The sequence below is a fragment of the Equus asinus genome, chromosome 2 (genome assembly GCF_041296235.1).
Source record: "Equus asinus isolate D_3611 breed Donkey chromosome 2, EquAss-T2T_v2, whole genome shotgun sequence".
Classification (NCBI taxonomy): Eukaryota; Metazoa; Chordata; class Mammalia; order Perissodactyla; family Equidae; genus Equus; species Equus asinus.
Window position 1 is genome coordinate 53628322 of NC_091791.1, and position 21760 is coordinate 53650081.

At 43.9% G+C, this 21760-nt stretch overlaps 1 long non-coding RNA gene across 1 annotated transcript in view; it reads left to right on the plus strand.

Moving 5' to 3' along the window:
• Positions 1–3164: 3164 nt before the first annotated feature.
• The window catches only part of LOC123279835 (uncharacterized), a 346739-nt gene continuing 328143 nt past the window's right edge, over positions 3165–21760 (plus strand). Inside the window, exon 1 of the long non-coding RNA XR_006518141.2 lies at positions 3165–3596. This is a non-coding gene — a long non-coding RNA (uncharacterized lncRNA). The remainder of the gene's footprint in view (positions 3597–21760) is intronic.

Sequence of the window (21760 nt, forward strand, 5' to 3'; positions counted from 1 at the left end):
GGACAAGTAACCTCACTTCTCTGCGTCCCAATTTCCTAATACTGACCTTTGCAGTCAGTCCCTCTCTCAACCGCTGGCTCTAGGCAACCATTGATCTGCTTTGTGTCACTACAGTTTTCTAGAATTTTATATAGATAGAATCATATCGTACGTAGTTTTTTCTTCTGACTTCTTTTGCTCTTCATGCTTTTGAGATTCATCCATGTTGTTGTGGGTATTAGTATTTCATTCCTTTTTATTGCTAAATTGTATTCCACTTATCAATTGATGGGTATTTGGGTTATTTCTAGTTTGAGGCTGGAAAGCGTTTTCAATAATGTTGCTATAAACATTTGTGTACGAATCTTTGTGGACACTTCTTTCCACACATTTTTTCATACTTCTTGATTCTTGCTGCCACATCCTACTAGATATGCTATTAGGTTAATACATGCATAAACTATATCATGAAAAACAAATAAAAGACAAAAAGAAGCAAGAAAAAATATAAATGGGTGAATTTGACAAATAAATTCTTTTTGAAATGCTGCAGATTTTACAGGTATTGATTGCTGGAAACAGCATATTTCAAAAGATACTTGAAGTGTAAAAATGTGAAGTGAAATAGAAAAAGTCAAGCAAAAATGTATAAAATAATCATAATTGTGGTAAAATGCTGAAAAATTAATGCATAATTACATAAAATACAAAATTAGGTTCAAAGTGTATTTGGGGCAAAGTGATTATAAAAGTCTTAATTTATAACCCCTAATTCAGAATTTTAGGCAAAAAAACCTTTAGGAAATTGATCATTAGCCAAATAGGTTTCAGGCAAGCAAATTTTAGGCAAATTCACTTGAGGCAAATTTCGCTGTTACTGGAATGGATTTGTGATTAATTGGCAAAAGGAGAGGTTGAACCTGGGCTGATTTTCAGATTTCTCTTGTGGTCTACCACGTGGAGGTGTCATTCATGGGGACAGGACATCCAGGAATGGAAAGAGGACTCGTAGTGGGGTCCAGAGGGCGGATGATGAGTTCAGGTTTATTTGTGCTGTGTTTGAGCTGCTTCGGAGACATCCTGGTAGAGGCATCCAGTAGGCAGTTTGATTTATGGGGCTCAGGGCAGAAATCTGGCTTGGAGATGTGATAAAGCTGCTAGCACAGGTGTTCAGACATATGAGGGCACATCAGGAAAATTGTCGGGGCTGGAGGAGTCTGTAGGAGACTCTTATTCCAACAAGGGTTTCCCTCTGACCTTGCCTTCAGGAAGCTCCTCCAGACGTGCCAGTGCACCGACATGCCCCCATGTCTCTACGCCTCAGGTGCCTGTGGCTTTGGCTCACAAGAAGTGGGTGGTGTGATGTTCTCTACATTCGAATCATGTCTGAATTCAATGAATATTTAGGGGTTGGCGTGTGTTGGAAGCTATGAAGAAAAACTGAAAAGAGTGATTCTCTGGAAACAACATTGGGGCCTAAGTGTCACTGCTTTGGGGCTCCTTCCACAGATGGTAACATAAAAAACATAAAGAGGGAGTGAGAGTGTGTGGCAGATGCCGTTTGTGCCCATGTCACCTTCCTACTGCCTACCTCTGGTGGATGGCTCTGGTGAACTCAGACTCACCTCATCACGTGTCTGATGTCTGCCTTGGGGCTTTCTCTTATTCTGTAGAAGCCTTGTTGGCCCGTAAGCAATTGCAGCCGTGAAATGGGACCTGGATAACACATCTTTAAACTTTCTTCTCTTCTTTTCCTGTCTCGCTCCCTCATTCTTTCACTCTAAATTTGTGGAGCACCTCCTAAATAAATTACCTGTACCCAAGTCCTTGCTTCAGGCTCTACTTTTGGGGGAACTTACCCGAAGATGACCAGCTTTGCCCACTCTGTAACAGAACATCGTCAGCGTGGGTGCCTCCCATCATCCTCGACTGAGGGAGGAGACTGTGGTGCCCAGCAGAAACAGGATGCCCAACGGATGCAACATCCAGCCAAGGGGGACAAGAGGTGAAGGTGGAAATTGAGGTTGACACACGGCAGCTGTAGGACTGTGGACCGGATTTGTCACGAGCACGTGTGAGTCACTGCCAGGGAACTCCAAAGGCGTTTGGTACCAACTTTACTGGAGGCTGGGAGTCTGCATTGTCAGGAACGGGTAAGAGACAGTGAAACACCAGTTATGGTAAGATTTAGAACTGTCCCGATACGTGTGGTTGTGGAGGCAGTGACCAACGACAATGAGTAAAATTTCCTAGGAATAGTGCAGTGGTTCTCAACCTTTGCTGAACATCAGAATCATCTGAGGAACTTTCAGAAATCCAGATGTCCCCAAAGTATGGGTCTGGTCATGTGCATTTTCAAAAATTCCCCAGCTGATTGATGCCTAATAAATTTTGTGGACCTCTGTTCAAAAGTAGGACCAAAAAAATAAGGCCAGGGACAGAATCTAAGGAGGCATTAACACTTAAGATGTAGGCGGAGAAAAATGAGTCTGCGAATGAAGGTATGGAGTCTTCAGAAAGGCAGGAGGAGAAAGTCTCCAGGAGGTGGATAGGTCCAGGAAGGGAAAGTCAGAAAAGGATGTTAGGGGGCGACACTGGCAGGGGCAGTTTCATGGAAAGAGTTGGGGCGGATGTCAGAGCAGAGCGGATTAGGGAATGAATTGAAGAGGAAGAGGTTGACCTATGCCACTATGTGCACTATGTCACTTTCACGTGGCTCACAGATTGAACCCTGCTCCCACCCAAACAGAACCACTCTGTGGGCCATCACATGAGATAGTGAGCGTGTAACCTGGGAGGTTAGCACACTCCCCAGCACCAGGCAGACTGTGGCCATGCCACCTCTAGAAAAGGACCCATGAGAATCTCTAGTAGAGAAAAATCTCCAAGAAACTAAGAATTAAACAGACTTCAGAAAAATGAATCATTTCAAAGCGGTAGACACAAAGAGTAGGAGTGCATTTTGATTTTTTTAAATGACGTTTGTCTAAATAACCCCCTCTCCCTTCTTGGACGGCTTTCAGGCTGTCAGTCCCTAGCATCATGCCCCGTGGGAACTGTGGCGCCTGGGAGGGAAAAACTCCCGTCAGAGCATCTCGTGGGTCACACGTGTCTTGCACTGTGGCCCTGAGGCCTCTAGATGGCGATAAATCTCCTTCTTTGGAGCCTCCCTGCCCTGGCTTTCCATCCCTGGGAAAATTCCTTTCTGGTAGAGGAAAAATGAGAGGCATTTCTTCAGAATTGACTGGAAGCTGCTGAGAAAGCTCTTCTTTGCCTCTTGGTTCTTCAAAGTCTTTGAAACACTGGCAAGAGTCCAGTGTTTGGAATATTGAAATCTCAGCAAGGAAGGAGCTGCTGCCTTCAGACCCTGGAGCCAGGATATGTGGGTAGGAACGCAGGCTGTAAAGAGATCCCAGGGCAGCTTCCGTGCTCCTCAGGATCCACCTCTCCCCCTGTGCCCTGTGCCTACCACTTCTCGCCCTTCCTAGCAGGAGAACGGCGTTCACTCCTCCGCAGGGCGGCTAACACTAACACGAGCCAACCTTTCTGATTCTGTTTTCTACGCATATCTGCCATATGTCACCATGTGCTTTAGAAATCTCATTCAACCCTCCCAGGTAGGTTCTATTATTATTCTCTTATTTAAATAGCTGAAATACTTGGTCAAAGCCAGTCAGGGATTAGTGTTACTGCTGGGATTGGAGTCTAGAGCTTGAATTCTGAATCATTATGCTATATTGCCTGTGAGACAATGTCTGCCAACATCCTCAGACCTCTGGGAAAGGAGGCCGGTGATGGCTCGATGGCTCGGGGATCAGTAAAGCGACCCTAGGAGGCGGGCTCTGGACATGGGGCTCAGGCTGTCTGAAGGGGGCATGCAGGCACCCTGGAGAGGGTAAAGAGTTTCCGAGAGAATCCAGGTGTGTGGGGGAGCCAAAGACGAGATGATTCTCCCTCCCAGTACTGCCAAAGGCCAGCTCTGCCTGTGATTTGGCACTGGATTGTAAACAGTGGGCACAGAATGCTGCCAAATGCATTCAGACTTTTTAGTTAGATAGTTAACGACTTTCTTGGAAAGCAGTCAGCAAATGGCCTGTTCAATGCAGTAAGCAAATGGAGATCTGATCCAGAAACGGAATTGGCAGTGGCTGGCCTGTTGTGTCTTAGGGTGGGGCCAGCATTGGTTTCCGGCTGAGGGTCAGAGAAAGGTCTCATGTGACACACGAACCAGGAGAGCTTGGGGTCAGGCCTGCTGCCGATGTCTCTGCTGTGAACCTCTTACAGGGGAATCACCAGGATGAATGCACAGGTTTTCCTTTGGAGAATGTATTCAACAGATTTGAGGCCATATTCCCTGCCCTTTCCTGGCTTTGCCTTTAGAATGATTAAAAATTGTAATTTATTGATTATGTGCTTACTATGTCTCTGGCCCTGTGATGAGCCATTTGTGTGCACTGTCTCAGTCTCACACAACACTATCAGGTGAGTATTATTGTCTCTCTTCTACAAATGAGGAAACTGAGGCTCAGAGTGGTTAAGTAACTCCCTCAGGGTCACACAGAAAGTAAGGGGCAGAGGCCTGGTCTTACTCCTCTTTGGTTCATTAGCTGGGACGTCAGAGTGTTGTGTCGTGTGACCACTCCCAGAGGCAGAAGTGGAGACATAGGCGCCGTCTTTGCTGGAACTCTGAAATCACAGGCTCCTCTGTGCCTCTCCAGGGCTGACAAGATTCAGGCTGCAAGGAAGTGAGTGAAATGTAAAGGGAACTTTTGAAAACCCTAGAACTGCCAGACCTGAAGGAACGACAGCATTTCTGCTCACTGGCCGCGAATGTGGGAGACAGATTTGCAGGCTGGGAGGCAGGCCCTGCACTTCTCAATGAAATCCTGAGGTCGGCCACCTGCTTCTAGTCCTTTGCCTGGCTCTATGGCTATCGGTAACTCCATTGGTACTTTATTCAACTGAATGTATTGAATAGCAACATTAAGACTCATGACACCTGGATAGCAGCAGGGGGTGTAGTGGATGGGACGGCTCAATCCTGGTGACGAATGAAGTGCCTGACGTGGTGGCTGCATTTGTCTCGCCCCCCGGAATGCTCAGAGTGCCCTTCCTGTATTATCAACATCCACCCTAAAAATGCCATCAATAGCTATTTTTCCTTTTTCCTCAAGGATCCTGAAATGCTTTGCATGAGTTCCTCCTTCTGAAAGACAGAACCATGCTGTTACAGTTTATCCCCATTTATTAGATGAATGACCTTAAGAACAAATTGGAAGCTGAGATGCGCCTCCACACAACATCCTCCTTTCATACCCTGTTTCTCTCCGGAGATATAAGAATATACAGAAATACAGAAGCCTTATTTATGGAAATATAGAGGAAAACGTTTTGAACACTCACTTTTATCGGCACTGCATTTTTCTTCCTGACATTAATCCTTTGGTTCATTTGTATTCTTTACTAGAAACATACACCCATGTCAGCAAAGAAAGAAAATTAACACCTTGTCAATCATAAAAATGAGTTGATTGTCTAACTGTTTTTATCTAAATGGTTTTATCTAAATGTGTTTTTCTGCATCTTAGCCTGATTTTTCCTCTCCATGTACTTGAAGAAGAATTTGTGTTTCCTCAACCTGTCGACTAAGGTTTATCAAGCTCTTTCTGTGTATACGGCACTACTCAGGGCTCTGTGTACATTTTCCCTTCCTAAAAGAGCTTACAGTCTAGCTGGGAAGAAACCTGCCCATCCATGGCTGTGTCAGCAGAGAGTCATTGCTTCTATTGTTAGTTGTGACGAATGAGAGACACATGGGTCCTGTAGAACTTCACAGGAAGGGGAGAGCTCCATGAGCGGGCCGTTCAGGTGGGCTCCAGGAGGGGGGATCATTCATTCATCCATTCAGCAAATATTTGCTGTGCCAGCCGCTGAGCAGCTTGCCGGAGCTATGGTGATGGGTTAGAAAAGCTCTTCGAGAAACTCACACGTGGAGGGGGAGACAGATGAATACATAGCCCATTATCATCCAGGCCCGGGTGATGGGGACAGGCTGAGCAGTTTGTGCACTCAGCGTGGCCCACGGGGAGAAAATGGAGGCGAGTGGGGCTGATATCCAGCCGCTAGCCCCTCCTCAAGGGGAGCCTGGAAATGTGAGTACTATAGGGACTTTTGTCACCCGAGGGGGCACCTTTGTGCAAATCTTGCAAGGTGCCATATGTGCTAGTGTCTGCCCTGAGGTGTGAGCCATTTTTTTCCATTTTTAAATTTATTTTTAAATTCACATGCAATAAAATCCACTCTATTTGGTGTACAGTTTTATGAGTTTTGGGAAATTCATAGTCGTGTAACCAACACCACAATCACGGCATAGAACAGTTTCATCATTCCTCTAAAAAAATTCTGTCCTATTTCTTGTAGACAAACTGTCTCTCATCCCCAGCCCCTGGAAACCATGGATCTGTTCTCTGATCCTATAGTTTGTCTTTTCCAGAATGTCACATAAACGGAGTCATATGGAATGTAGCCTTTTGAGCCTGGCCTCTTTCACTCAACATAATGCATTTGAGATTCATCCACATTGCTGCATGTATTGATTGATTGTTCCTTTTTCACTGCTGAGTAGTATTCCACCAAGTGTACGTACTACAGTTTGTTTATCCATTCCCAAGTTGAGGGACATTCTGGTTGTTTCCAGTTTTTGTTGATTATGCATAAAGCTGCTAAAAACATTTGCATATTGGTTTTTGTGTGAACATAGGTTTTCATTTCCTTTGGGTAATTATCTAAGAATGGGATTGTTGGATTGTATGGTAGGTATACATTTAACTTCATATAAAACTAGTTAAAGATAAAATAAAATTAAGATGAAAACAAATTGTTTTATAGTGGCTGTGCCAGTTTGCTTTCCCACCAGCAATGTATGAGAGTTCCAGTTGTTTCTCATCCTCATCAACACTTGGCATTGTTGGCTTTTTAAAAAAAATTTAGCCATTCTAATAGTTGTGTAGTTGTATCTCTTTGTGTTTTTTTAAAAAATATTTTATTTTTCCTTTTTCTCCCAAAGCTCCCCTTACATTGTTGTGTATTTTTAGTTCTGGGTCCTTCTAGTTATGGCATGTGGGATGCCACCTCAGCATGGCTTGATGAGTGGTGCCACGTCTGAGCCTAGGATTCAAACTGGCAAAACCCTGGGCCCCCAAAGTGGAGCGTGTGTTGTTAACCACTCTGCCACAGGGCCTGCCCTCATTGTGGTTTGAATTTGCATTTCCCTAATGACTAATTATGTTAACATCTTTTCATGGGCTTATTTGCCATCTATATATCTTCTTGGTGAAGTATCTGTTGAAATCTTTTGCCTATTTTTAAAATTAGTTTTGCTTGTTCATCTGTTGTTGGGTTTTGAGAGTTCTTTACATATTTTGGATAGAAGTCCTTTGTCTGATATGTAATTCACAATTATTTTCTCCCAGTCTATGGCTTATCTTTTCTTTTTCTAGCCGTGTCCTTCTCAGAGTAAAATTTAAAATTTTGATAAAGTCCAATTTATCAATTGTTTTCTTTTATTGATTACATTTTTGGTGTCATATCTAAGACTCTGTCTAAGTTAAGGTTATAAAGACTTTCTCCAGTATTTTCTTCTAGATGTTTTATAGTTTTAGATTTTATATTTAGATATATTATCCATTTTGAATTAATTTTTATATATAGTTTAAGATATGGATTGAAGCTCCTTTTTTTGGCAAATGGATGTCCAATTGTTTCAGCACACTATTTGTTGAAAAGACTATTCTCTCCTCATTAAATTGCCTTTTTGTTAAAAATCAATTGGCCACATTTATGTAGGTCTATTTCTGGATTTATATCCTGTTCCATTGATCTATGTGTCTATCCTTTCTCCAACATGAGTGTAGTAAGTCTTAAGTTAGAAATAGACACAGAGCGAGAGGGGGGCACATGGGAGAGGATGATGTGGGAGGGGCAGGAAGCGTTGAAGCCTTCCTAGGGGATACAACCTTCGAGCTGAGAGCTATGTTGGCCAAAAGCAAGTCAGGAGAAGAGGATAGGCAGATACTATAGGTCATTGCAGGCCTTGGGAACACCATGTGCAAAGCCTGGAGGGCAAGAGAGAAGGGGGTGTGGCAATTGTATGACTCTCAGGGTGGCTGGAACAGAGTGTGGGAGATGGGCTGGAGATGTCCCAAGCCAGGGTCAGGTCAAGGGAGGAGTGGATTTGATCCCAAGGGTAAGGTGGACACATTCATTTCAGAGGAGGGCATTTAAGTAGGTCTCCAGGATGAATAAAAACACCATATTCAGGAGTTCTCTTTTTGGTTTCTCAAAGCAGACCCACAGCAAACTAATACTCCTGCGTTTGGACAACAAATGAACAAAAATACCTGTTGAGTATAAGATGGACAATATCCTGCTAACAGTGTGTGATGGCAGGGGAGAGAGAGGCTTCCACTAATAGTAAGTGCTATGTAAGTCCATCATGTATTTGACTGCCAAGAAAAAATACAAGTCAGAAGATTAGTTAAGATCTGATATTTGAGGCAGCAAGGTCTCTGTGTCAGGCACAATGGTTTGTTCCAACCCTGTCATTTCCTAGTTGTGTGACTTGGGCAGCTCATCTCTCTCTGTGCTTGTGTCCTTCTCTGTAAAATGGGAATAACATCTACTTCACAGGATGGGTGAGAAGACCTCAAGAAAGAATAAATACCAAGGGTTTAGGGCAAAGCCTCGTATGGAGAAAACAATAAATGAAAGCCCCGTTTTTTTTTTTTAATTAGTATCATCCTTACCCTCGTTGTCGGAGGATGAGAGCCTCACTCTGCGTGGGGATGATCAGATCACATCTGAGTATCAGTTTTGGCTCTTCAAACCCACTTATAAAAACATGATGGTAACAAAAATAACAGTAAGTCCCATTTACTTGAGTATCTGCTTTGTGTTGTGCTGTATTTCACCTCTTTAATCTTCACAACCCTGCTTTAAACGATGTGTCATTATCAACATTTTATAAATGAAGAAACTGAAATGGAAACAGGTAAAGCCAGTAAGTGGTGGAGGCGGGATTCACAGCTGGGTGTGTCTGACTCCAGATGATTTTCTCTTCCCTCTCCTGTGTGCTCAGAGCAAGGGGACTTGAAACAGTATCTAATGAGAAAAACGACCTGAGGATGGGAATGAAAAACACTCCTGAGAACTCAGCATTGTTTAAAAATATTGTAAAGTCTGTTACTGAGAAGATGGATTAGGTTTTATATAATCAATAGAATCCAAACTAGGAGTGGAAGTTAGGGGGCAAGCATAGAGCTCAACATAGAATTTTCTAGAAGAATAATTAAAAGATGGCATAGATCTCTTCAAGAACATTCACATGAACTCTTGGCAGGAATGTTGCAAAAGTTATTTTCAAGGATCAGCCAAGCAGTTGTAATCGGTGACTTTTGGGGTCCCACACAGACCTAAAACAATCAATGAATCTATATCCACGTATCAAGGATGCGCAGGCAAGAGGAGTACTGAGAAAGGCAGGGATCTAACAACTTGCAGTTACCGAGAGTCCTAGAAAACCGTGAGAAAAAAAGCAGACCCAGTCCCAGCTGCCCAGTCACCTCCCAGACGGAACAGCCCCCTCAGCCCAGGACCGACCCCACCCTATTTATAAGGTACCTGCATGAATGCAGTTGCTCCGTTTTCCCCTCTTGCCTCTGACTCTCCAATGAGGCTTTGGTGAGTCGCTGTGCGCTTCCCGGAACAGGCCTGCAGGTGGCAGCAAAACCACGGCTCCCCAGGCTGAAGCCGCTCAGTTCTCTGCCTTCAATTTGGAGCAGTTCTAACATTGCAGTAATTTGGTGTCTGCATAACAGCAGGCTCGTTTTTAAATCCCCCAACCCTGGAAATAATATTCTCTAAGTCTTTTGGAATCAAACCTGCCAAATAGAGTGTAACGTGTTTCCTAATCATTTGGGCCGCATTCTCCCTTCTGAATGGGTGTTGGTTTCAGTGGGAATGTTTTCTGCAGCTGTGGATCATTGAGAAGATGGTTCTGCTTTGCTCTGGTAAGCTGAAGAAATAGCTAAGCACAGGGCACGAAGTGAAATAAGGACAAAAGCAGGAGATACCCCGGAGGCAGGCAAGTAGGGACAAAAGAAAGGCTGCAAGGGCAGGATGGTGACCCAGGTGCCCAGCTGCTGAGCATTATTGCTGAGGCATCCCTCAGCCAGGTGAGCCTCTCCCTCAGAGAATACTCCTCCCCACTGCCCCTGGCTTCCAGAATTCCATCATAGAGGACAAAGCTTTTCACAGAATTCAACTTACTTCCTCAAGGACGTCATCTCCCTAGCACTCTCCCTTCCCCACGTCACCCACTAAACCAGGATATGCACTCGCTCCCAGCGCTGTGCAGCTCTCCCTCATGGTACTTTCCACAGTGTGTGATAACATATTTAACATCTCTACCCTCTACTAGATGGTCAATCCCAGGAAGGCAGGGATAGTTTTGTTTTGTCTAATTCTGTATCCCACAGGCCTGGCAAAGCTCCTGGCACAACTATAGCGTAATTACTTATTGAATGATTCCATGGTTATATAAATGGAAGAGGAAGTGTAATATAGAGGTGAGGAGCCAGACTGGTCTGGGTGGAAATCCCGAGTCTGTCACTTAGCCACTGTGTGTACTTGGATATGTTGCTTAAGCTGTTCAAATTTCAGTGTTCTCCTCTGTAAAGTAAGGAAAATAATGTCTGTTTTTCAGGGTGGTCATGAGTATACACTGAGAAAAATCTATGTAAAGTGCTTAGCACAGTACTTGAAACTGAGTAAGCACTCAACTATGATAGTTACTTTCATTTTTATGGAGGAGCCTTCATATGCAATTTGCCACGGGAAACAACATGGATTTGAATTCACAAGGAGATGAAATGACTAACATGAGAGCTTGTCTTAAAGTTTTGATGGAAGGGAGGAAGAGAGTTGTTGGAGGTGATGGTGCTGCTGCTGAAGTTGCTGAAATGAGTAACTTGGAAGTCCTAAAATGGTTAAAATGTTTTGTGCTAGGCTGTTGAGTGGGAAAATACTGCTCTGAGTCAGAATAAATAATCAGCTGATTAGGTGAAGTCATAGGCTGGTTTAAAAAAAGAAAGCAGTTGGATTGTTGATATAAATGTCAAGGATGTAAGGCTGAGCAAAGCAATCAGACATTTAGGTTCCAAGAAGCCAGTTCTAAAGAACTGTGCTCTGTGCTGTTCTTCACAGTGGAAGCGTGGTTGGGGGAAGGAAGCTGCAGGCGAGAAGGGTGAGACCTTCCGGACGATGTCCTCTTCCGGAGAAAGGCTTTCCTGTTGTTGCATACATGATTTACGTTACTTTAAAAGCAGATCTTTTACAAGTGCTTTTAAATATTTTTACCTCCCCAAACCACCCCTGTACACAGTTGTATATCTTAGTTGCAGGTCCTTCTAGTTGTGGGATGTGGGACGCTGCCTCAATGTGGCCTGACGAGCGGTGCCATGTCCCCACCCAGGATCCGAACCCTGGGCCGCCGCATCGGAGCATGCTAACTTAACCACTCGGCCACGGAGCTGGCCCCCTACAAGTGCTTTTAAATATTAGGCATAGTCATAATAGCTAAAAAGTAGAAACAATCCAAATGTACATCACTTGATGAATGGATAAACAGAATCTGGTATATCCACATAACGGTATCTTATTCGGGCATAAAGAGGAATGAAGTCCTGATAGGTGCTACAACATGGATGAGCCTTGGAAACATTATGCTAAGTGAAAAAATCCAGACACAAAAGAACAAATACTGTACGATTCCACTCATATGAGGTACTTAGAATGGTCAAATTTACAGAGATGGAAAGTAGGTTAGTGATTGCCTAAGGCTGGGGGTGGAGAACAGGGAGTGACTGCTGATGGGTGTGGGAGTCTTTTTGGGGTGATGAACATATTCTAAAATTACACTGTGATGGTGATTTTATAAGTCTATGAATATACTGAAAACCATTGAAGCATACACTTTAAATGGGTGAGTTGGTTGGTATGTGAATTATATTTCAATAAACGTATTAAAAAATCTTAGGGCTAGATCATTGCAACCCTGGCTGTACATTACAATCACTTGAGGAAGCTGAAAAAATACTGATTCCCTGAGTCCCGCCTGCAACCAATTAAATCAGAAGACCTGAGCAGTGGGGCATAGCTCTGGGCATTTGTGAACCCAAAGCTGAGAGCTCCTGGATGATCGAGAGAGTAGATTTTAATTTTTCTACCACTAGAGTATCTGCTGTGGGCAAGGAATGGGACTCAATTCTGTTGTTGTTTTTATAAATCTGCGTGTCTGAGGTAATTTCCGTTTAGTTTTGTGTGAAGGCAGAAGAATGGCTGAACTATGTGGGCTTACTAGAGTCTTTCCCGTTTTAGAACTTTGTGATTAAATTCATCAGTTGCAAATATGATAAAAAGAGACAAGCATTTGTTCTGGTAATCTCTGGAGCTTTCGTACAACTAGAAACATTCTGTTCATTTAAATTTAGTAAACAGAGGTAATGACACGGGTAATAACACAAATATTTTCATGCCAAAATTGTACTTCCCACTTAGACAAATTAAAATGATTAAAGTTTAGGAAGAAATTTTTGTTTCAGTACTGTTGTCATCACTATCAATGTCGTGATAAAAGGCAATTGTCTATTTATTCTCCGTGCTGCAGGGGACAAGTCAGACATGTCTTGTTAGGCAAACCACTGTATTTTCTGAAGAATAGTAATGACCGAATGTCCCTGTCAAAATCCTTATGAAAGCTGACCAGAACTTGTTTGAATTGCAATAACCTTTTAAAGAATGGAGAGGGTCAGTGATATCTTGAATTTTGCAGTGCAGGAAATAACGTTGGAAACTTTCAAAATAAACACCTTAGAATAGAGAATGTCATCCTATTAAATTGGATTTTGGAAGTTCAACTCTAGTTGAACTCTAGCATGAAAGGAGGAAGAAGAGACAAGGGAAATTTCCATTTGTTGAGCTTCTACTATGAGTCAGTCACAGAGCTTCATGCCTTACGTACAGTATGTCATTTCATTCTCTTCCCCATCATCTCTTAGGTAAGCTTTTCCTCTTTTTGCAGATGAGAAAATGAAGCCAGGGAGGCCACCTATTTTGGCCCAGACCCCAAGCTTATAAGTGGAGGTCTTGACCCAGTTGCATGAGACTCTGCCGACCTGTCATTGTGAAGAAAGGCCAGATTGTTTCTAGCTGACAGCTTTGTGCAGAAAGAGCACTGAACATTAGATGACAGATTTCAAATTCTGTGTGGTCTTGGGCAAGTCACTCCCTCTGTGTCCCAGTTTCCTGGACCATAATTGAGGGTGAGAACATTTGCCTCGTGGGATTGTTAGGAGGCAAGTGAGTTAATGTAGATGAAAGTGCTCAAGACCTTGCTTGGCACAGCATAGGTGGGACGTTACAGATGTCAGTCTAGCAACTTTGACTTTGGGTTTCTAAGCTGTGGAGTAGCTTCTGTGGAAGAGGTGACCCGTATTGGTAAAATCCCAGCCTCGCTCTAACTACCTTTGAAAACCATCTGTGCCAGAATTGGGCGTGAATGCTCAGGTTGGAAAAGGCTCCCAGTGGGTTCTGTCTGTCTGGGCAGGTATTTTGGTTTTCAAAGGAATTATTTTCCTGGCTTGAGTTCTTTCAGAAGCCCATTAATCTATGATCCAAGAGGAATGTATTCAGCACCTGCTCTGTGCTAGGTGCTGTGGGAAATCTCTCTGTCTTTAAGGAACTTAACATGCAGTTGCAGAGGGCAGAGCAAACACAGGAGAAACAATAGTAGTAGCAAACGAATGATATTCCTTTAGAAAAAATCACCCACACAGTGGAAATGAACAGCGTTAAAGGTTAGATGGAAAGCCAGTCCCCCTTCCATCCTTGCCTTTCTTGTTTTGGTTCTGTTCCCCCTAATCAGTTTCTTTGCACTTTCTGGAGAGATTCTGTCTATATGCAAACATATAGATACATATAGCATCTTCCTTTTTGTCAAAATACCAAATGAGAGACATACTGTAATACTATTCTGCCCTGTGCTTTTTAAAATTCACAATAGATCTCAGATATTGAGCTATATTGGTAAGTATTGATCTCCTTCATTCTCTCTAATGGAATTCCTTTGTACGAATGTACTACACTTTATTTAATGGCCCCTTATCAGTGGTCTTTTAGGTTGTTTCCAGGCTTTTGCTACCTGAACAATGCTGCAATAAATTCTCCTGACAAAGAGCCATAATTAAGGGCTAAATTGTGTGGTTCAGACTGTAAGTGATTCCCATTTCACAGCATAGGTGCTAATGGCATTTTAGGTGGGACAATTTTTTTTGTCCTGCGGAACTGCCTTGCCCTCTGCGTGATTTTTGGCGTCTCCTCTCCGTCCTCTTACCCCCCACCCCAACTCCTCCAGTTCCAGTATGTTCCCTTGTGGCTATCAAAAATGTCTGCCCCTCTTCATTTCTAAATGTTCTCTGGGGGGATGCTATTGGCCAAAGTGGGAACCATAGCAAACGCAGGGAGCTAAGAGTTGGAAGTCTGGGCAGGGGAGGGGGAAAGGGTCACAGGAGCAGGACTCTGAGGACTGGCACAGGCTTTGGGAACAACCTGAGAAAGTGATGCGGGGTCGGTGAGCCGAGGATTCGAAAGAAAGATTTCTTAGACTCTCAAGATCTGGCAGTAGTGCTCTTTTATTTAGAGAATAGTGTGGAATAGCATGGGGACAGGACCCATGGGCAGTCAGAGCTTCTGCTGCCGCCGCTTCTGCTGTCCCCGCTGGCATGGGGACAGGGCCCATGGGCAGGCAGAGCAGCTGCTGCTGCCCCCGCTGGCATGGGGACAGGACCCATGGGCGGTCAGAGCTCCTGCTGCTGCTGCTTCTGCTGCCCCCGCTGGCATGGGGACAGGACCCATGGGCAGGCAGAGCAGCTGCTGCTGCCCCCGCTGGCATGGGGACAGGACCCATGGGCAGGCAGAGCTGGTGCATGGGGACAGGACCCACGGGAGGTCAGAGCTCCTGCTGCTGCCCCGAGTTGAGGGTTAGGGCTAATTTTATAAGGCATGGGTACGTGACTTATTTTTACTGGAGAAAAGAAAAGATGATGTAAAAAGTCATTAAATGATTTCACTGCAGATGGGGTCTGGTTATTGTGCGGTCATATAACTTTAGATACGAATCTGGCCATATAGATCGGCATGTAGGTGAGGATGCCCTGGGCTTCTCTCCCTGGGGCGGTCCTAATTCATACCATAAAAAAAGTCGACTGGGTCGTATAGTTTGGCATGTAGGCCAGGTCACCTTGGGCTTCTCTAGCTGGGGCAGCCTTAATCCACATCAAAAGGACCAGCGGCAGAGTCACGTCATTGAGGGATTTCCTTTCTCTCTCTATATCTACTTGCTTACTCCCAGAGAGACGGGGCAGTGTCTGTAAAGCTGATCGGCCTGCCAAGTGGTCCTTAGCGCCTAGTGTGGGTCCTGGAGACACTCCTGTGTCCTTGCTTCATCTTCTTCCCCCAGGCTGCCACGTTGTCCCCGGTCCTCAGAGGCCTCCAGTCACAGGAGTTGAGATGCTGGCCTGGTGACTGTTCACAAATAGAACAGGAGAGTCATCAGTACAGCTAGATGGGGCCACTGACCAGGCTGGGGACACATTACGCAATGCTTGAATTTTCACTCTGCCATTTCTGTGCCAGTGAATCATAAAGTCCTAGGAAATCAAAGCTGTATATCATGCAGCCCCTCTCGATTAGAAAGAGGGAGTCAGATTGACATAGGCATCAACTCGATGCAGGTGAGGGGTGTTAGGGCTGGGAGGGGCGAGTAGAGACGGCTGACTGTGGTGGACTCTGTGCCAAGGGAAAAATGATCAAGATCAGTGGTTTCCTAACTGGTTTTACATCAGAATTACTTGGAAAAGTCTTTTTATAGAGAAAACAATGCAGATTCCTAGGCTACACTGCAGACCAAAGGAATTCGACTCTCTAGGACTAGGGTCTGTACTTTTATTATGATCCTGAGGCAATTCTTATGCCCTATAGTGGCCGATCAAGCTCGGTAAACTGATTTAAATAGACTCCAATCTAGTCATTCCCACATCACAAATACGAGTCTTAGCGGAGCCTGGAGCGCTGCTTTGCTGGCCATCTGCCCTGTTGGTAAAGGGAGGGAGCAGATCGTATGCTAGATAGTTAATTATATTGGCATTTATTTATTCTGATGTGTTTACAAAAGCAATTAGAAGTCAGATTAGTTTTGATGCTCAATGACCTTTAAGGAAGGGCTTGGCTTGGAACAACTGAAAAAAAAAAAAGAAAAAAAGAAAGAAAAAAAAGAAATTCCTGTTTTTAATCAGAGCAAAACACAGCATGATGAGCTAGGATCTCTCGCTTGCAAGAGAGGATTTTATTTGGCATTAAGGATGAGAGTTAGGAAATGGAAGATCATTACCCCTGGTTTGTTGTTTTTCTGGAATGTGAAAGCAAACTTCTTAGAGATGAGAGTCCTCTTAAGTATGAGCCTGGAGTGGAATTGGTGTTCTGAGAACAGACACTGATCAAGTCTTTTCCTACACTTGAGTCTTTCCTGGCTGGTTTAGCAGTTTTCAATGTTTTGCGTGTCTTGCTGGGGAGATCTTTTCAATTGTAAATTCAAAGCTCTTGCTCCAGGGGGCAGATAATCAAACTCCACCTTTGTCTATTCTCATCTCAGGGCCTAGAGACTATCACCCTATCTTCTGATGGTGCTAAATCCTCCAGGCCTACAGAACTGCTCTCTCCCTCCCAGGGATGTGTATTTGGGATCCCAGGGTGGCACTTTCTTGTCAATGGGGTGAGGCTGACTAGCGATGTGACTTAAGGCAAGTCTCCCAACTTTTCTCTATTCCCCTTTTGCCTTTCCTCATCCATTACACGCCGTTCTGCGCCCTGGGAGGCTGACTCCTGTAGACTGCATCACTCGGGCTTCCTTGCCAGCTGACTTCCAAGGAGTCACCCAGTGGGAGTCCCTTCCCTGCCTGCTTGGTTGCTCTTGCCCTAGAAATGCCGTGACCCTCCAAGACGACATCTTCCCCTGGGCAGCCTCACCTCCACTTCTGGGGCTCCCATGACTTTCCTTCCTAGGGGCGGTAGTGGCTTCCCCTGTGGGTAGTCACTGGATACATCATTCACCCTTGATGTTTCCCTGATTCCTGGGCATCTCAGTAAATAAGCCATTTAAGAAAGTCTTTTCAGGGTTGGCCTGGTGGTATAGTAGTTAGGTTCATGACCTCTGCTTCTGTGACCCAGGGTTCCTGGGTTCAGATCCCAGGCACAGACCTACGCATCACTTGTTAAGCCATGCTGTGGTGGTGGCCCACATACAAAATAGAGGAAGACTAGCACAGATGTTAGCTCAGGGACAATCGTCTTCACCAAAAAAAAAGGTCAGTAGCTCGCCTTGAGGGGGAAATTGTTTTTGTTCGATCCCTGCCGAATAGACTTTTTGAAAGCTATCAAATGGGGAAGAGACCTTCCTCTGTCTGTCTTGGTGTAACTGTGAGGATAATGTGAGATCCTGTGGGGCAGTGTGCTTCAGAAGTGGAAGGATTCACCTGCAGGTGGCATCATAGTTACTGCTGTGGTCAGGTCTGAGACATCTTCATAACCCTAAGGCATTTTGGAGTTTTCGATATTTGAAATTTGCATGGTAAATACTTGATTAATTTAGGGAGCAAAAAGTGGGGAGTGATGACAAGACCATCTCCTATTTTCAAGTATACAGACTCACTATATTTCTGGAAGATACAGGAGTGTCTAGTTTTATTGTATTGGGTATTTATGGAAATTCCTCCCACATTCTGGTAACAGGTTGAGATATATATATATATATATATATACACATACTGTATATAGCCTTAGTTTTCAGAGTTGCATTAAGTTTTGGTTTATGTCTGGATTCCATAGGTATTTCATTGAAAGTTAGGAGAAGATATGTTAGAGGTTACTGGCAAGATTTCATTTTAACCTAAGAAAACCTTGAAAGCATAAGCTTTGAAATGACTGCACACATATGTCATAATTTATTTAACCATTGCTCCATTGTTAGGGAATAGATTGTTTCCAGTTTTGCTCTGTGATGAATAGTGATGGAGTGACCGTTCTGGTTGGTACAGTAGTCTGCACGTCATTCCACAACGCTCAGCACTGCTCAGGTTAGGTCCTGGTGGATACAGCAGCTAAGGAAGCAAAGCCCTGCTCTCCTGAACTTAGATTCTAGTCAGGGAGAGTGACAATAAACAAACAGTTGAATACAAAGGGTAAACCAGGTAAGGGAGATAGAGAATGAATTGCCTATTTAAATAGGGCAATCATAGAAAGCCTTTCTGATAGGATGATATTTAAGCAGAGATCTGAATGACATGAGGGAGCAAGCCAGGCACATATCTGGGGGAAGGGCATTCGTGGCAGAGGGAACAGCAAATGCAAAGGCCTGGAGGCAGGAATGTGCTTGGCATCCTTGAGGAACAGCAAGCAGGTCAATGGGATTGAGATGAATGAGTGAGCCATAGTAGTAAGAGCTGAAGTCAGAGGGAGAACCGGGGGTAAGGTCTTGAAGGGTCTTATCAGCCATTGGAAGGGCTCTGACTGGTCCTTACAATGGTGAGAGACCCTGGAGGGCTTGGAGTGGAGGAGTGACATGGTAACATTTTCATTTAAAAGGCTCTCTTTGGCTGCTATGTGGGAAATGCTCTAAGGGGGCCAGGGTAGAGTTAGGGTGACCAGTTAGGAGGCTTCTGGGGTAATTGGATGAGAGATGGTAGTGGCTTGGACTAGGGTTGTTGCAAGTGGTGGTCATGAGAAATGGTTGGATTCGGGGTATATTTTGAAGGCAGGTGTGGGAGATTTTAATCATGAATTGGATTCAGAGTGTGAAAGAAAGGAGTTAATGATGATTCTGGGTTTTGCCCTGAGTAATGGTGGTTGAAGGATAAATAAACGACTGGACATTTGGCAGATAGTTTTGTTTGCCACAACTGGGGTGAGGGGTGTGTACTATAGAAATCTAGTGCGTAGAAACCAGGGATGCTGCTAAACCTACAACGCGTAGGACAGCCCCTTGCAATAAAGAATTATCTGGCCCAAAGTGTCCATAGTGCTGAGGCCGAGAAACCCGGAGTGAGGGAGATTGCTGCCTTCTTTTCTCAGCCTCTTTCTTCTTGTGGCTTTGTTCTCTCCCCTCCAGATGGGTGTCTTTGCGGCTTCTTATACAAGTGAAGAAATGATTGGCCCAGCTCTCCCTTCTCCCTCCCACCAAATGTGACCTTTAAACTCCCACATCCAAATTCAGCTCACTACACATAGCCTCTTTGTCCCAATTCCACATTTTCAGGAGAGAGAATTTCTTTTTTCTTTTTTCTTAAGATTTAAATTTTTTTTTCCTTTTTCTCCCCAAAGCCCCCCGGTAAATAGTTGTGTATTTTTAGTTGTGAGTCCTTCCAGTTGTGGCATGTGGGACACTGCTTCAGCTTGGCTTGATGAGTGGTGCCACATCTGCGCCCAGGATTCGAACCAGTGAAACCCTGGGCTGCCAAGTGGAGCGCGTGAACTTAACCACTCAGCCATGGGGCTGGCCCCTCAAGAGAGAGAATTTCATTGGCCCAGGTGTTCCCTCTGTTCCAATCAGACGTGTCAGAAGGTGGGCTGACTTGGGTCCTCGTCCATTTAACAAAGACTGCAGGAAAGGTCTTCTGACAAAGAGTGAGGGTTAGATAAGAAAATTAATGGAAGTGTCTGTTGTATGAATTTGGAGAATTCAACCTAAAGACCTGACTCCCGAGGGCCCTGCTTAGCCCAGAGAATTGTCCAGGCTTCTATAATTTTAGCCTAGTCCTTTAAAGCTAGCAGGAGAGGGAAACAGTGGGAGAGGAGGGATGGCTCAGGATGTCCTGGACTGGATTTGGAATTTGGATCCCCACCGAACTAGACATAAAATAGAAGGCTGCTTGCTGTGTGTTTCCTTTCTCTTTTTAACTGAATTTGAATCAGGCATATCTTTGGAGGAAATCGTCTAGAGCAGCACTCATCACTGGTGATGGGCATGAAAAATAATAGTAGGGAGAGAACATGGAATGCAATGTGCATTTATTGCGACATACGGCTCTCCTCCTGGATTTTCATTGACTATACTATCCAGGCGGGAACTTGTTTTCCGAGAGAAAAGGGTATTCTGCAGATGGCAGCATATTGGAATCATTGTCAAAAGGAGGAGAGATTTTATCCGACTCATGTTGAATCAGACGTTCAGTTAAGAGTCAGTGTGAGGTCATTTTTCCATGCAGTAATGCGCGTGTTAAAATTTCCAGCCTGCTGTTCCACCTGACTAATGTACTTCTCGCAAAGGGATGTCTCTGAGGGCCTCAAAAATAGGCTAATAAAAACATTGTGGAGCAGAATGACCATAGCCTGGAGAGGTGGCCCTAGGAGGCCCAGGGAAGTGCTGGCAGACTCCTGGCCTGGCAAAGCAGGAGACCATGGCGTGGGCAAAGCAAAATGTCCCATTTGCTCCTCCTGCCCATTGGAATCCCTGCATTTCTCAGACCTTTGAGGTAGGGCTTTGAAAGTCCCTATAGAGGGCAGATATCATCTAGTAATTAAGCCATGAGAGGCCATTTGCATTTTTTTAAAAAACAATTTTGTTGAGATAAAATTTACGTATAATACAATTCACTCATGTAAAGTGTACAGTTCAGTGGCTTTTAGTCTATTCACAGAATTGTGCATCCATCACCACAATAAATTTTAGAACATTTTTATTACCCTTAGAAGAAAACTCCATACTCATACCCCCCCAAAACTCCAGCCCTAGGCAGGCTTTAATCTACTTTAGGCAACCTTTAATCTACTTTTTACCTCTTAGGAAAATTTCATATAAATGGTGTCATGATATGCAGTATTTTGTGTCTGGCTTCTTTTACTTAGCATAATGTTTTCAAAGTTCATTCATGTGACAGCATATATCAGTACTTAATTCTTTTTTAGGGCTGAATAATATTCCACTGTGTGGATATATCACATTTTATATATCCAATCATCAGTTGGACATTTGGGTTGTTTCCAGTTTTGGGCTATTATAAATAATGCTGCTGTAGACAGTCATGTATAGGCCACTTGCACTTTATGTGTGGTTTCCTTTTTTTTTTGTAATTTTTTTTTATTGAGTTAATGATAGGTTACAATCTTGTGAAATTTCAGTTGTACATTAATGTTTGTCATTCGTGTTGTAGGTGCACCACTTCACCCTTTGTGCCCACCCCCCACCCCACATTTCCCCTGGTATCCACTAAACTGTTCTTAGTCCACATTTTTAAATTCCTCATATGAGTGGAGTCATACACAGATTATCCTTCTCTTGCTGGCTTATTTCACTTAACATAATTCCCTCAAGGTCCATCCATGTTATTGCAAATGGAATGATTTTGTTCTGTTTTACAGCTGAGTAGTATTCCATTGTATATATGTACCACATCTTCTTTATCCATTCGTCTGTTGCTGGGCACTTAGGTTGCTTCCATGTCTTGGCTATTGTAAATAATGCTGCAATGAACATTGGGGTGCGCAGGACTTTTGGGATTGCTGAATTCAAGCTCTTTGGATAAATACCAAGTAGTGGGATGGCTGGATCGTATGGTAGTTCTATTTTTAACTTTTTGAGGAATCTCCATACTATTTTCCATAGTGGCTGCACCAG